General features: G+C 40.9%; 1 protein-coding gene across 6 annotated transcripts in view; it reads right to left on the bottom strand.

Moving 5' to 3' along the window:
• LOC124432962 (tetratricopeptide repeat protein 14 homolog) overlaps positions 1-15,375 on the bottom strand; it is a 338,911-nt gene that overhangs the window by 245,627 nt on the left and 77,909 nt on the right. For 5 of the 6 annotated variants that reach the window (XM_046982360.1, XM_046982363.1, XM_046982361.1 and 2 more), the window contains one exon: positions 4,641-4,707. The exons of the other annotated variant lie outside the window; for it this stretch is intronic. The gene's annotated coding sequence lies outside the window, so the exon portion shown is untranslated. The remainder of the gene's footprint in view (positions 1-4,640; positions 4,708-15,375) is intronic. 6 annotated transcript variants of the gene reach the window in all.

Below are 15,375 nucleotides of genomic sequence, written 5' to 3'. Positions count from 1 at the left end.
TCTTTTGTTCTAATGGCTAATAAATTTTACGATCATTAGTTGTACATAATTTTATAATTGATTCATCGTCAACATTATTATCATTAAATCAATAAAAAGATTTAGAAAATTGCTAAGTTTTCTAAAGATTAATATCAAACTAATTCGTTCGATAATTATGAAGAAAACTTATCTATCAAGTTAGTACGACGCGACGTCGTTGTACTTTACCACAGTGACGTAGAAAAGCACGATCGAGTAATCGTTCGTCGAGAACGACCCTTCGCAAAATTCGAAAAGTTTCCAGAACCGTTCGTCGAGGGGGAAGAGAGAAAATGAGAGAGATGGAGAAAGAAAGAGAGAGAGAGAGAGAGAGAGAGAGAGAGAGAGAAACTGAGTTTATCTCTCGTCGTCCTCTTACACCACCGACAGCGGCGGCAAGCCCATCGAGGCTCGCAATTAGGGGCGTCGGGTGGCTCCGCGACGCTCCACGACGCTACGTCGCCCTTTTGCCTGTTATTTAATTGGGATGTGCAATTGAATGACACTCGGTACGCGGCCGTAACGGGAAAGAGTTGTCGCCGTTGGTGCCGGGCCTAACGACGCCATTGTGGATTCCCACTTCGGACTACTTCAAATCTTTTTTACGACTCTCTCCGACTCTGTACACCTTTTTCTCCCTTCCATCTTCTTTCTCTCTTTCCCCTTTCTATCTCGCTGTCTCTTTCTCTCTCTCTCTCTCTCTTATCTCTTTTTCTCTTTTTCCCCCCTTCTTTTTATTTTTTATCTTTTTTTATATTTTTCTTAATCTTTCCCTTTTATCTCTTTCCTTTTCCGTGAACGAGGATTCGTCGGTAGGAAAACGGCTCTTTAAAGATAACAAGAAATATCGAGTCTCTTTGGGAATTTATTGTAACGATCGATTGGTATTCCTCCTCGTAATTCGTTCGAACGAGTTTCTCTTAAGCGCGAAGAAAAATAGTTCGTATAATAACGATAAAACGCGATCTGTCTAAGGATGATCGACGGTTCGAAGAACGCCAGAGTCGGTTCGCTATTGTTATCGTCTATACTGTAATTCCAACGAGAAAGAAATAAGCCCCGTAGGATCTACAGGGTAGGAGGGGGAGGGGTGGAGGAAGGGAAGAGACGGAGAGAGGGGGGCAAGGAGAAAGGGCAGGGAGAGGGGTGAGGCGGGGGGTGAGGAAAGAAAGGAAGGAGTTAGAGAAGGTTAGAGAAAAATAAAGAAAGAGAAAACTTTCGTACACTCTTTAAAGTTCCCATTTTCCTTCTAGGAGAAAATAATCTTCCGCGTTAACCTCGCTCTGCTGTACCTGTTTCGTATTACCGAAGGCCCCGTCGTATCCCGACCGAACGATAGCAACCATGGTCGTTAAAAAGAAAACGAAGGATAATCTTCGCATTGTCGCCTCCTTTTTAAAACGTTCCCTCATCTTGGTGCTCGCGGATATGGATTAAAGCTTAAGTTCTCCTTGTCATGAGCGACGAGCTACGATCTGTGAGGAAAAAGAAAAAAAATTTAACACGTAGAAACGTGTTGTTGTTTGATCGATAACAACGACAATGACGACGACGATGACGACGACGACGACGACGACGACGACGATTACGACGATTGGCTAACTTCGAATATATTATTCACGTGAAAAAAGAAAAAAAAAAAAAAAAAGAAAGAAAAAATTATGTAAACATATTTATATGTGTGTCTACGTATACACGATGAGTTACACGAGATGACGATCAAAGGAGAAACAGGGAGTTATATATATATATATATATATATATATATATATATATATATATATCGTAAATTATCTCATAAGACTCATTTCTTCATACCTATCCGAAACCTCCGTACTGGTGGATAAGGAAGCGAAGTAGAAAGGAGAATAAGGAAAAAGAGATAGATAGATACAGAGAGAGAGAGAGAGAGAGAAAGAGAGAAGAGAGGAGAGAAAAATCGACGGAAACGAAGTTGTTGAGACGTACTAACAAGAAGGCGCCGAGCGAGAAAAACCAAGGAGTCCCTTAACGAGATCACCTTCGTGGAAGACGCAGCGATGCAGATTCCCAAGATATCCCGTAGGACGACGGAGGAGACACCCTTTGGCACTCTTCTTCCCCGGAGAAGGCAAGAAGAGGAACGAAAGAGGGAAAAAAGGGAGAAAGGTAAAGAAAAAAAGAAAAAAAAAAAAAGAGAAAGAGAGAGAAAAGGAGAGAGAAAAATTGAGAGAGTAAAGGAGTGAGGAGTGAGGTAGAAGGAAAATGTGCATCTTGGACCACTCGAGGCGGGCTCATTACGCCGACAATAATTAACGTTGCTTAAAGTGTCGTTACGGAAATAAGCAGCGAGTGAATGAGAGAGGTACGCGAGAGAGGGTAAGAAGGGACGAAGGATCCGAACCCCGTCTATCCATCGCGCTGCTCTACGTTAATAGAAAACGTTTCCATTGGAGCCCTCGCCCTCGTTCGTTGCCCCTTTACCATCGGCAGTGGAACCATCCACCACCAACCACCACCACCACCACCACCACCACCACTACCACCACCACCATCATCATCATCACCACCACTACCACCACCACACCACCACTACTATTACTCCCATCCCCACCAACACGAATACCAACAACACCATTACTACTACTACTACTACTACTACTAATACTACTACTACTACCAACATCTCTCGCCATCTCCCGACGTCGTCCGCGTTGAGAGTATAATTCAACGATTCTCCGGCTTCGAGCAGAAGAAGAAACGAACGAAAGCAAGCAAGGAAGAGGAGGTGGAGGAGAAGAAGAAGGAGGGGTTAGAGAAGGAGGGGTTAGAGAAGGAGGAGGAGATGGAGGTAGAGATGGAGAAGCAGCCCCAGCGCTGAATGCCCAATTATTATATCGCGAAATATCTGCCAGAAAATTGGATAATGCGCGACGTAGAAGACGAGGCGGCTGAAGGATGAAAAAGAAGGAAAGAAAAGCGATGCGGGGCTCCAGTGGAAGGGGGGACGAGGTAAAAGAGGAGAGGTTGGATAGCTCTGGAAGAGATGGACTAGGGTCGACGAAGGGCGCTGAAAATCTACCTGATGCTCTCTCTCTCTCTCTCTCTCTCTCTCTGTCTCTCTCTTTCTCTCTCTCTCTCTCTCTCTCTCTGTTTCTGTCTCCGTCTCTGTCTCTGTGTGCAAAAATCTACGTATATATACATAAGTGTGTATGCGTCTGTATATATATATATATATATATATATATATATATATATATATATATATATGTATGTATGTATAAAAAAAAAGGAAAAGAAAAAAATGTACGAAGACACATATAGAAAAGAGAGGATTCTACGTTGGCGAAACGAAGGCGCAGAAAACGCCAGTCAACGGCAGGCAGTATGCGGAAACCGCGGCGGAATGACACTCGTGCTGGCGCTAATTGGGCCCTCGAGGTGACGCCAGCGAGAGGGATGCTCGCTCCTCTCTTCCACCATCCTCCCAATGCCTCCCTCGACCTCCAACCCTCCGTTCCTCTACCATTACCACCTCCACCTTCTCCTCCTCTTTCGCCACCCTTCGTGAGTCTACATCGCGCGCGCGCTACCAAACGACTCGGCCTCGTAGACGCGAGAAGAGGCTTTTCGGGGCTTGGAAATGCCTCGAGGAGGAGTGGGTGGAGGCCAAGAGAAACAGACTACGCACATATATTTCCGTATATGTGTGTGTATATATATATATGTATATATATATATATATATATATATATGTACTCCTATGTATGTATGTATAAATGTATGTATATAGCAGAAAGAGAGAAAGAGAGAGAGAGAGAGAGACAGACAGAGAGAGAAACTGAGAGAGAAACTGAGATAGAACGAAATATCGTATTAAATCTTACCGGGTGCACGCCTCTACCAAGCTCCTGCACGGACGCCCGCGCGTTTCTGCATAATTATGTGCAACGGGCGTGGCGCGGATCACGCGCTTCGAGAATCGTGACGAGAAAGTCACTTTTCGTTCGACGACACCGACCGACCTCGTTCGAGCACATTGCGATCGAGGGAGTCTCTGTGGTTACCAACTAACTACTCGTCTTTTTCCTATATTTTCTTTTTATCTGCTTTACCTATCTCTTTATTTTTATATTTATTTATTTATTTATTTATTCAATCCTATTTTTTTTTTTTTTTTTTTTTTTTTTATCAAAAGCGACACAAGAAGTAAAAATTATTTAATAAGCGAAATATAACTTTTACAATAGGACGGAGTATCGATCGATTTTGATAAAGGACTATATATCTTTTAATTAGTTTATAAAAAATTTAACGATTTTGCTATTGTATTTTTCTTTTTTTTTTTTTTTTGTTTTTTCTTTTCCTTTCTATTTTCCTTTTCCTTGTATTTTCTTTTTTCTCTTTTTCACGAACTTTGACAAATTTTTAAATAAGCCAATGTATACACGTTATATCGCTTTGATCATTTTTCTAGAAAATTTGTATTAAAGAAGAAAATAAAAATTCTGTATTCAATTTGTAAATGTAAATATGTATATCTATTTACACGTAACGTAGGCATTATATTAAGTTTCTGTTAGATAGGGAAATATATAGAACAAAAGAACGAAGGATGAGAAATACGTTTGCGTACTCACCGTGCGAGAAAGAGAAAATGTTACGAATAGGCTGCTGCTGCAACAAGTCGCAGATCGTGCGATTCCTCTGAAACAGTCGAGATAAAAGGTGTGTATCAGGAAAACGACCGATGTGATTTTATCAAAGATACGATCTATGGAGGAGAAGGAGGAAAGAATAAAAATTGTAATTCAGTTCAGTGATAAGTTCAAATGAGATATATTATATTTGGTATTACATGAAATTATCCATAGTTTCTAGTGTTACTTCTTTTTATTACATATTCGAAGAATTCTGAAATATTTGAAATAGAAGGAGAAATTACAAAGACGAAGAGAGAGAGAGAGAGAGAGAGACTATCGAGTCGATCGGAAAAAGACGGAAAACGAATGAATTTATATACGACGTTATACTTATCTATGTAGTATATTATATACGTCATATAATATATTTTATTGCTATATTCATAGCGTTTACAAAGACGCTCGGTGAAACTGCCTCGTTAAATATTTTACGGTGCGATCGAGCCAACCCCTCCTCGTTTCCGTTTTGCACGAAGTCTCGCTTCGATTCGATGGTAACATATATATATATATATATATATGTGTGTGTGTGTGTGTGTGTGCGTATATATATATATGATATGAGGAGTTCGAGTATGGCGAAAAATAAGAGAAGAGAAAGAGAGAGTAAGAAAGAAAAAAAGAAAGAAAGAAAAATTCGATGATAAAAGGATCGAATTTTAAAGCGCGCGCTTAAAATTTTGTAAATATATATATATATATATATATATATATATATATATATATATATATATATATAAAAGAAAGAATGTTAAACGTAGCGGAATCTCGTAAAAATTGTAAATTTCTTCTTAACGAATCCGAGCGGAGCGTTTTAATGTGCCCCAATAAGCATTCTCAAAAGGAGTCATTTGCTTTCTAGATCCCGTTATCCCGCTAAGCGGTAGAAAAAAAGAAAGAAAAAGAAAGGAAGAAAAAAACCGATCGATGCGAGGAAAAGGGCTGTCACGAATTAGCTGCTCTCTCTCTCTCTCTCTCTCTCTCTCTCTCTCTCTCTCTCTCTCTCTCTTTCCTGAGTATCCTTTTGTTTATTTGTTTTTTTTCTCTCTTCCTTTATTTTATTTATTTATTTTTTCTTGTTATTGTCAAGGCTTCATTGCAAAATAAAGAAATAATTTGTTGTTATTAGAGTTTGAGGGAGATCCCCGAGGAAGGTTAGAAAAGGGGAAGAAGAAAGATCACAACGAAAAAGACGGATCTCTCGTCGTCTACGTCCAAGAAGAAGCTCGAAGGATAAAGTTTGCCCATTTGCGGGTACGGGAAGTTTTATTACGTCGTTATACGAGAAGGTATCCCGTCGGAAAGATAGTTTTAATGTTACTTTCTCGCCTTTCGAAATTCACGCGATTTCTTCGACGATTCCCGAGGCTAAAAGACTTTCACGATGTTTCTTCTGACTTAAGTCTCTTCTACGAGATTCGTTCGTTCGTTCGTTCGTTCGTTTGTTCGTACATTTATTTCCGTCGGAATCGTGACGAGATCGAAGGATCGAGCTTGGTAAGATCGAGAAAAGGTCGAAAGGGCATGTAAGAGAAAAAAGAACTCGAGGTTCCTTTCAAGTTTGTTCGTTCGTTCGTTCGTTCGTTGCTTCGGAGGCTCGACACTTGGAGAGGGATTCGCCGAATGCGATGAAATCCAAGGAGACGAAGAGAGAAAGAGGAAAATAAAAAAGAAAAAGGGAATACAGAAAGAGGATGCGGGAAGGAGTGGGAGAGAGAAAGAGAGAGAGAGAGAGAGAGAGAGAGACAAGGCGAAAAGGAAGGGTTTGCCAGGGGAGTTGGTGGTGGCCCTCGACCTCGATTTTCAGAACGATCTCGAGTCGTTGGGTTGGAGTCGAGCAGAGCCCGAGACAAGGCCGCGGGGGTGCAGTTGCCAGTGCATTCATTCGGCCATTTCGGGGATAGCACACGGCCGCCGAAATAAATGACCGAGCAGCGGCATCGGGGGCCGGGGCATTCATGGACTCTACTCTCTAGGTACTAAGCTGAAGAGAGAGCGAGCGAGAGAGAGAGAGAGAGAGAGAGAGAGAGAGAGAGAGAAAGAGAGAGAAAGAGAGAGAAAGAGCTTTGCTCTAGTGCCTTTGGAATTCCGATTGAGGAGTTCGTATGAGAGGATAAGAGGGCTGTACGGAGGTGGAAAAGACGGAGACGGTGAAGGAGGAGAATGAGGATGAGGAGAGGGAGAAAACGGAGGATGGATGAGCGAGGGCGAACGCGAAGAGGGCAACGGATGGATCGAGTATAGAAGAGAGGGAAAGAGGAAGGAGGAAGGGAAAGAGGAGGGAGAGGGTGGTACGCCTTCTTTCACGTCAGCCTGCTGAGCGATCGACCGAATCGCAGGTGAGTGCCTGCGACCGCGTGCGATTTATTTATATAAACGCCGAGTCACCGGTTATTAATGAGAGGTGTCGTCTCTCCTCTTTCACCTCCACCTCACCTTCATCAACACCTCCCCTCTCCTCCTATCCTCTCCTCCTCCTCCTCCTCCTCCTAGTTCCAGTTCTCAACGCCGTCGCGATGTCGACGCCGTGCACCGAATATCGATCTCGAATATCTATCAGAAAAAAATACTTCTTCTCTCGTCACAGTCAAAATGAAATCTTGAAAATCTTGGAATCTTCAGATTTTTCCCTTTCCTTTACTCGTCGTGAAATTTTCCCGAAAGGGTCTCGTAGGGTATCTCGGTCGCGTGTCAACCCTTTTACGGTGAGTGCATCTAATCGATCCGAATTTTTCTTTTTCCTGACGGAAAAGGTGAGTATTAGAAGCAGCGGTAGGTACGAAACGAACTTTGAAAATTCGTTCCGCCCACCCTCGCTTCCTCAACTTTCACAAAATGCCGTCCTCTTTACTACTCGGTAAAGGTCGGCCCGGATCTTTCGACCGGCAAAAGATGGGACACCTGCTTTTGGCTCCCTGCTAACCATTGATGAGTTGAAATATGAAGGTCCCCGAGGAAGTACCGAAACAGATCGACTGCCACACCTGGATTTGCTTCTTCTCAATGTCGTCGATAGGAAAGTTTTAAGCACATTGGCTACCGATCTTTGCTTCTTCTTCTCCTTCTTCTTCTCCTTCTTCTTCTTTTTCTTTGTCAGTTAATCTTTTTTATTTTTTATTTTCTTTTTTCGTTGGAATTTATGATGATTGTAAAATTTTATGAATCCGATCATAGTTACGCGATTAACGCGAGATTCTCGCTAAAAAATCAGATTCAAAAATACGTTCTAAACGATGAGACGCCTTGGCTGGGATCTTTCATTTCGAAAGACATGGTTTACTAGAACGATACAATGACACGGTGATTCTTTTGAATTCGAACGAAATAAGAATGAGTCCTTCCAGCAAAGAGCACAATATCCTATCGACGTGGCACGTGATATTTTAATAACTTCCTTAGAGTTAGACACGCGTAAAATATATCTTTGGTACGTCGAATTACGAAAACATTTCTTTTTCCTTTTATTTTTCTTTTTTTATTTTTTCTTTTTTTTTTTCGAAAGGATTTCGTGCCGTCAAAAGTATTTGCCCGAGAGAATCGTCGATGATTTTTGCTTGGTAATGTCCGGAATCGATCACTCTCTACTCGCATTGTATGCAAAGTCGAAAATTTGTCATTGAGGTAGTCGGTGACCGCACATAAAAGATGGTGCGTCCGAATGAAATTGCAATTTTTTCTTTTTTCTTTTTTCCCCTTCCTTTTTATTCTTTTTTTCTTACGTTGCCCTTGCAAATTTTACACCCAATAATAACGTCGAGAGAGTAAAAAGAAAAAAAGTAAACAAAAAAAGAGAAAAAGAAAATAACACAGCGATACATGCGATTAAATGTTAAGATAACATATAACGTTTTGAAAAGATGTAAGGAGAGAAAATTTTTCAGGATCATCAATAAAATGATCACGGATCTATGGCCGGTTCAGCGATTATCAGAATCTTCTCGTAGGTACTACGTTGTTTGCTTTCCTGGCGTGGCGGCGGTTCGAAGCAGCACGCTTTTCGGGGGTGGTTCTGTGGCCACCGTGACGATGGATAAGGAATGAAAAGAAATGGAGGGGTGTGCGGTACCGAAGGGAGGCAAAGGACCAGGTGTCACTCGGCGAGGACACAAAGAAGTGATGGATGTCTGGCACGGCTACCCTCGTAACGTGTCACGACCTCGACACCTCAGGTGTCACTTTGGGTCCACGCCTCGTTATCTTCCGTACGGAGAAAAGGAAGTCGATTCTTTTTGTCCCCTCTATCTCGTAACTTCGGTGCGTCATCGAGCATAGATTCTTACCTTCTACCATAGTAAAATAATTTCAAGCTTTTCTAGTCTTCATTTTATCTTTACCCTAACTGTAAAATAATTTTTCTTGAAGCGTTACTTGAAATATTCTTGAATTTAATGTTTCTTTGAAATAATAAATTATTATTACTATTTGTTTCTCTTTTTCTTCTTCTCTCTTTGTTTTTTTTTTTTTTTTTTTTTTTTTTTTTTTTTTTTTTTTTAATTAACATTGTTAAACACTTTTATTATTATTCCGAACAAAGGCAATTGTTAAATGTCACGTAGAATATATGTGACATCTCTAAATATATTGTTTCAAGATCATAACGTCACTTCTATTTGTCCATGAACGTACAATAACCTAATCCAGATCCTATCAAAACTACATTATGGTTCTTTTTTTTTTCTTCTTTGAAAAAGTTGAAAATCTCAATGCGACAATGGCGAGGTTACTCGCTCAGCAAGTAACACCTGGAGCTTTAAGACCGACTCACTTAAGTCGTAGGTGGCGTGAAAATTGAATGGCTACGATGCGATCCCTCGAAAAGATCCTTACGAATTCCAAGATACGTTCTGGAGGGTCTTGCACAGTAGGATGTACATATATATATATATATATATATATATATATATATATATATATACTTCTCTCTTTATATATATATATATATATATATATATATATATATATATAAATCTTGCACCTGGCGAATCTAGGATTCATCTCAAAGTCGGATTTCTTTTCGTTATTCCATTGAGCGTTTCATGTTCTCCCTTCTAAACCTTTTGTCTGGCCACGCGACCATGGAAAATGTAAAGAAAAGATCAAAGAAAGGTTCATTTATCGAACCCGTTCGTGCCATCGTCTCACAATTCGCAAGACAATCCAGCAATATTTGTCTTGCTTATAAACACAGTCTTGTTTTAAGGAGAACCAACAACTATAAGAGGGCAAAGGGACGAGATACATCAAACGACAACGAGGGACAAAGGAATTCACAAAAAGATCTCCATCATACATTCATTCGACTTTACTCTCTCACTTTTCTCTGTATATCCGACCAACCATATCAAATCACGACGATATATTTCTTTCATGTAAGAAATATTTCGATAAAATTGCATAAATGATAAGGAATAATTTTTAAGCATATATATATATATATATAAATATAAATTTGTTTTTAGAAAATCGAGAAGTGTGAAAGAAGAAAATGTTTCGAGACAGAAATTCGGAAACGGCCGTCGGTCGGTCAGTCGAAGGAAAAAGAGTTTCTTCCCTGCGTAGTCGTTCTAGTGACTTCTTTTCGGTTGAGGTAGGTCCTGCAGAGGGCAGCTCATTTCCTTTTCAAGTGACCGGGGGTTGCAGTTCTACAACGACAATCCCCCACCCCTCCTTCTCTCGCTCTCCTGTTGGCCTTATCCCTCCCACGTCATCCATTGAGTCCAAGCCGACAATGGAGAGCGTTGGTCCGGCGCATAGAGAGAAGCCAAACTCTAGAGAAGAAGTAGAGGAGATGAAGGAAGAGGAGGAGGAGGAGGAGGAGGAGGAGAAAGAGGAAGAAGAAGAAGAAGAAGAAGAGGAGTCAAGCGGGGATGTGAAGAGAGGGGCCCTCTTTCGTCGCCCCCTATATAGTACATACACATACATATCTACGTCTCTGAAAATTCCATTCATACGCGAAGGCTAAAGTCGCTCGGCATACAAAAGCAAAGAGAGACCCCGGAACGAGCTCGCCACGCGTAAGCATCAACGCGATGGACTACGGCAGCACTTTTCTAAGTGAAAAGTCGACTTCACATTTTCGACGATTCAAGGATGAATGGCATATTTTGCCGCCTCCGACGATACTCGTCTGCTCATTTTACAAAATAAAAACCACGGACGATTCCTTTATACGATCCCTACCCTAATGTCGTACTTCGCCTTCGAATTAGATTAAAATTAAATGATGAAATTAATAGGCGTATTATTATGTTAGAAATATTTCGTCGAATTACAACGGAACGACAGAGTAAAACTGAAAGGAATAAAAAAAAAATAGAAAACAAATACAAAATAAGAAAAAGAAAGGAAGAGAAAGAAAAGAAAAAAGAAAAATAAATAAATAAATAAATAAATATATATATATATATATATCGTACGTTCGAATATTCCCTCAAACAAAAGGGTATAACGCGTGGAGTCGCAGCAAAGGCGGCGGCGACATCGAGAGCGCGAAAGAGGGATGAAACGGGCAACAGGCGAAGGGGGTGAATGAGTGACCTTGACAAAACATCGCGGCCACGGAGCGAAGCCGTTGAGCCGCGAGAACAAAGAGATTCTGTCGTCCTTTGTCAGACGACGAGGTCCCTATCTGTGTCTCCCCCTCTTTCTCTTTATCACCGAACTTCAACATCTCTATTTCCTTTCTCTTTCACTTACTTTTATCTATTTCTATTCGCCTCATTCGCATTATCACGCTCACACTTTCACTAATCGGCTCCCTTTGTTCCTCCACGGCACTTTGCATTTTCACCGACGTCGTTCGATCTTCTCTCGATCTTTACAAAGTTAATTATGCGAATCGTTTAGCTATTTACTTAAGTTTTATTCCAATTACATTTAATCGAACTTTTCGACCTTCTCTCGAACCTTTTCTATTCCTGTTCTCCTCCTCCACGTTCTAATTATATCGAACGAAATTACGTATCAATAATTACGAGCGCGTCGATTGAAATCTAACGGGACGTATTAAGCAATAAATAATTTAACTGTACTTAATGAACGAATCAATATTAATCGGTCTCGCCAATGAACTTTCTCCGTTAAACGTATACCTAGTTGTTTACTTGTACGATTCAATATTTGAACTAATTAACGAAAGGTAGACTCTTTTAGTTTTCGTCGGTCTCTAGAGATCGTCGACCTATTGAAGGAGGAACGCGAATAACAATTAGTTCTTCCTTTATATTTCTCATTTTATTATGAAGATCATTATAACATACGTAATACAAAATCTCTCCCTCTCTAACTTCTCCCTAACCCCCGTTCACCTGTAATAAAATAAATATAAAGAGTGCATTGTAGCGTGCTAACGGATAACAAAACGTAAGAATTCTCCACTCGAAGTTCATCTTGGAAAAAAAGAAACAAAGAAAAAAGAGAAAAAAAAAAGAGAGAGAGAGAAATAAAGGAAATGCGTCGTCGTTCGTTTGCGAAGCTGTCGATATCAGAGAGGAAAAAAAAAGAGAGAGAAAGAGAGAAATAAAGAAAATAGAAGAAAAAGAAAGTGGACGAGAAGGAAGACAAGTTGGGAAAACACTTAGCCGGGCAGCTAATGCTTTTATCGCGACCCTTGATTTTCTCCCCCTTCGACTGACTTTCGGTACAAATCAAGGCATTTGTCCCAGCGACTAACGGTAAATACGTTTTCGACGCCCCTGCGTGAAATAATGGATGCGTCGTGCTGCACGCGTCACATTGCCGTGGCCCACGCCACGGTCTCGCGCGGTTACGCGTTCGTAACAATATGCGTCTGTCGAGCGAATCTCTCGAACGAGAAGGGTGAGAGATAGAACGAGTGGCGGAAGAATGGCACTTTATTAGTACTCCGACGACGAGACGAGACGAAACGAGAGAGAGAGACAACCCTCTTCTTTCTATTTCTTTGAAAGACATTACTACTATTATTATTATTATTATTATTATTATTAATATTGTTATTATTAATATTTTTATTATTATTATTATTGTCATTATCTTTCAAGATTGACTTAAACAAATCGGAAGCTCCAAGATAACTTATGGAAAAATCAATCGGAAACTTGCCTTATGGTTTATTTTACGAGATCAAAAATAGTATCATTGTTGGTATTTTCTATGAAAAGAAAATTCTTCTTGCTTCGTTTTTTAAGAATTTAAGAAGATGGTGAAACGATAAGAAAGAGATAGGTAGATAGAGAGAGAGAGAGAGAGAGAGAGAGAGAGAGAAGAAGAGGAAGAGGAGATCGAAGAAATCCAAAGATGTTGAGAAAAGAGAAGAAGGTCGATCGAGAAGCGTTCGCTTCGAAAATGATTTGGTTCGGCGTTTCACCGTCGTGCTCCATGATGGCAGCAGCTTTCACTCGGAGGATATAGCCACCCTAGAATTCGAGATAGTGAGAGAGAAAGAGAGAGAAAGATAGATAGATATATATATATATATATATATATAGAGAGAGAGAGAGAGAGAGAGAGAGAAAGAGACAGAGTTATAGTGGGCTACGTAGACGCGTGGGAGGAGGTGGCAGGAGGAGGAGTAAAGAGGTGGAGGCTCTCCATTGCAGTCCGTCGCCTCAACCAGCGGGTGGGAGTAGCCGACGGGGATACTACTACGAGGGGTGGTGGTAGTGGTGTGGGCAACGTTGGTAGGGGTTGGCAACGGTACTGCTGCTAGTGGTGGTGGTGGTGATGTTTTGTCTTCCTTCGAATGCGCTTGCGCGACCGCCGCCCCCGCGCTCTACCCTCCAACCCTCGCGCTTCTCGCACCACCCCTCTATTGATTTTGTTACAAACCAACGGCAAACCCCCTCGTCGACCCTCCTCGGCCCTCCTCGATTCTCGCGCGCGGACTACGATACGCGCCGATGCGTGTATACGTCCTCCACCATGCTCTCTCTCTCTCTCTCTCTCTCTCTAACTCTTGTCTCTACCTATATACCGTATATCGTATATACTGTTCATGTACGAGCGTTTTCTCTCTCTCTCTTTCTCTCTATGTGTCCACACGACGTATTTCTACCTATGTGAAACGTTCCCAGTATACATACGATCCACGTTCTCCGACTGTCCTCTCCGCAAGCTCTTGTATGTCTTCTGTTTTAAACATATATATCATAGATATCTCGAAATTGACCAACGAATAGGAAAAAACCGATTTAGCCTATTTCTTACGTATCTATTTGGAAACAAAGTTTGGACCTACACAAAAGAAGGAAATTTTTTTATTTTTCGGTAGATTTGTACAACCTTTTAATAGAGGTACTCGAGATTTGTCGAGGATTGCGTTGAACGAATACTCTTTTTCGAAGTTACCTAGCTGCTAGTTAGTTAGCTAGCTAGCTGGCTGACTGGCTGGCTAGCTAGCTAGCTAGCTTGACCATTCGTGATTCTCTCTTTCTCTTTCTCTCTCTCTTTCTCTCTCTCTCTTTTTCTCTCTCAATATCTTCGTGAAGCAGACAACGTTCGGAGAAGCATTCGCAAGTCCCCAACTGATTTCAAGTAGCACGTGCTCTCGTGGTCGCCCTTACACTCACGTCCGACCAAGAAGAAGTACTCGAGAGCATTTGCGGTGGATTTGGTGGTACTCCGCACCGCGGGAGCCCCACTTCTGCCCTCTCGCTCTTCACATACTCTCCGTACCTTCTCTCTCTCTCTCTCTCTCTCTCTCTCTATCTCTCACTCTTTTACTCTGTCTATCGCTCGTTCTCTCTACTTCGCGTTCACTTTCGAGAGACCCCATATGATACGCCGTCATAATCCTCGTCTATCGGGAGGGAGCCGGTCCGTGGATTAAAAGAGAGCTTTTTCTCCCTAGCTTCCGAGAGATTTACATTTCTCTCTCTCTCCCTCTCTCTCTTTCTCTCTCTCTCTCTCTCTTTTCCCCCGAGATTTCTCCTACACGCCTCCGTTCACCTCGCGCGTCTACTACTTTCCACTAAATCTGCACCGTTTTTTCGGAATCACGCCGTTCCTACTCGAGTTCTGATCGTTCATCCACGAAAATGAATTTTCTAATTCCTTCTTCTTCTTCTTCTTCTTCTTTTTTTTTTTCGTCTTCTTAAGAAATGTGCTAGTGAAATAAATTCGTTGAAATTGAAATTACTTGTACATTCTCTTTTTGAGAAACTAATACAAATTGGATCGTCGTATATATATTTGTATATATACGTGTATATATATATATATATATATATATATATATATATTATATCCCCATACGATATATAGTCAGGCAATCCAACGAAACAAGGCTCTTGAATCTCAGCACGCCTGACTTACGCGGGATCCGGCTTAACGGAGCGGGGCTGGTTTCGTTTGCACGAGCGAAGCCACCAGATGTCGATTTGAATATTTTAACAGTCTCCGGATCGGCGAAAAGTGAAACGATCGACCATGCGACAACGTAGACCTGAACTTTTCGAGTGTTCAAAAATACAAAGGACGAAGAAAAATGTCAAAGAGGATGTGTGTTTTCACGTTTTTGTTTGTACTCGACATCTATTATTCTATTATTACGTAATTCTTAAAATCCATTATTACGTTTTATAATCTTACATTAATTAATAATTAATATTACGTCTTTAAATCCATCCCCAAAATTTTCTAAGATGTTTCACTTTTTTCCCTTTTTTTTTTTTTTTCTTCGAAATAAAAGCTT

The sequence above is a fragment of the Vespa crabro genome, chromosome 2 (assembly GCF_910589235.1).
Source record: "Vespa crabro chromosome 2, iyVesCrab1.2, whole genome shotgun sequence".
In the NCBI taxonomy this organism is placed as follows: Eukaryota; Metazoa; Arthropoda; class Insecta; order Hymenoptera; family Vespidae; genus Vespa; species Vespa crabro.
The sequence above is the reverse complement of the archived record's forward strand: the minus strand, read 5'-3'. Positions and strand labels throughout refer to the sequence as shown.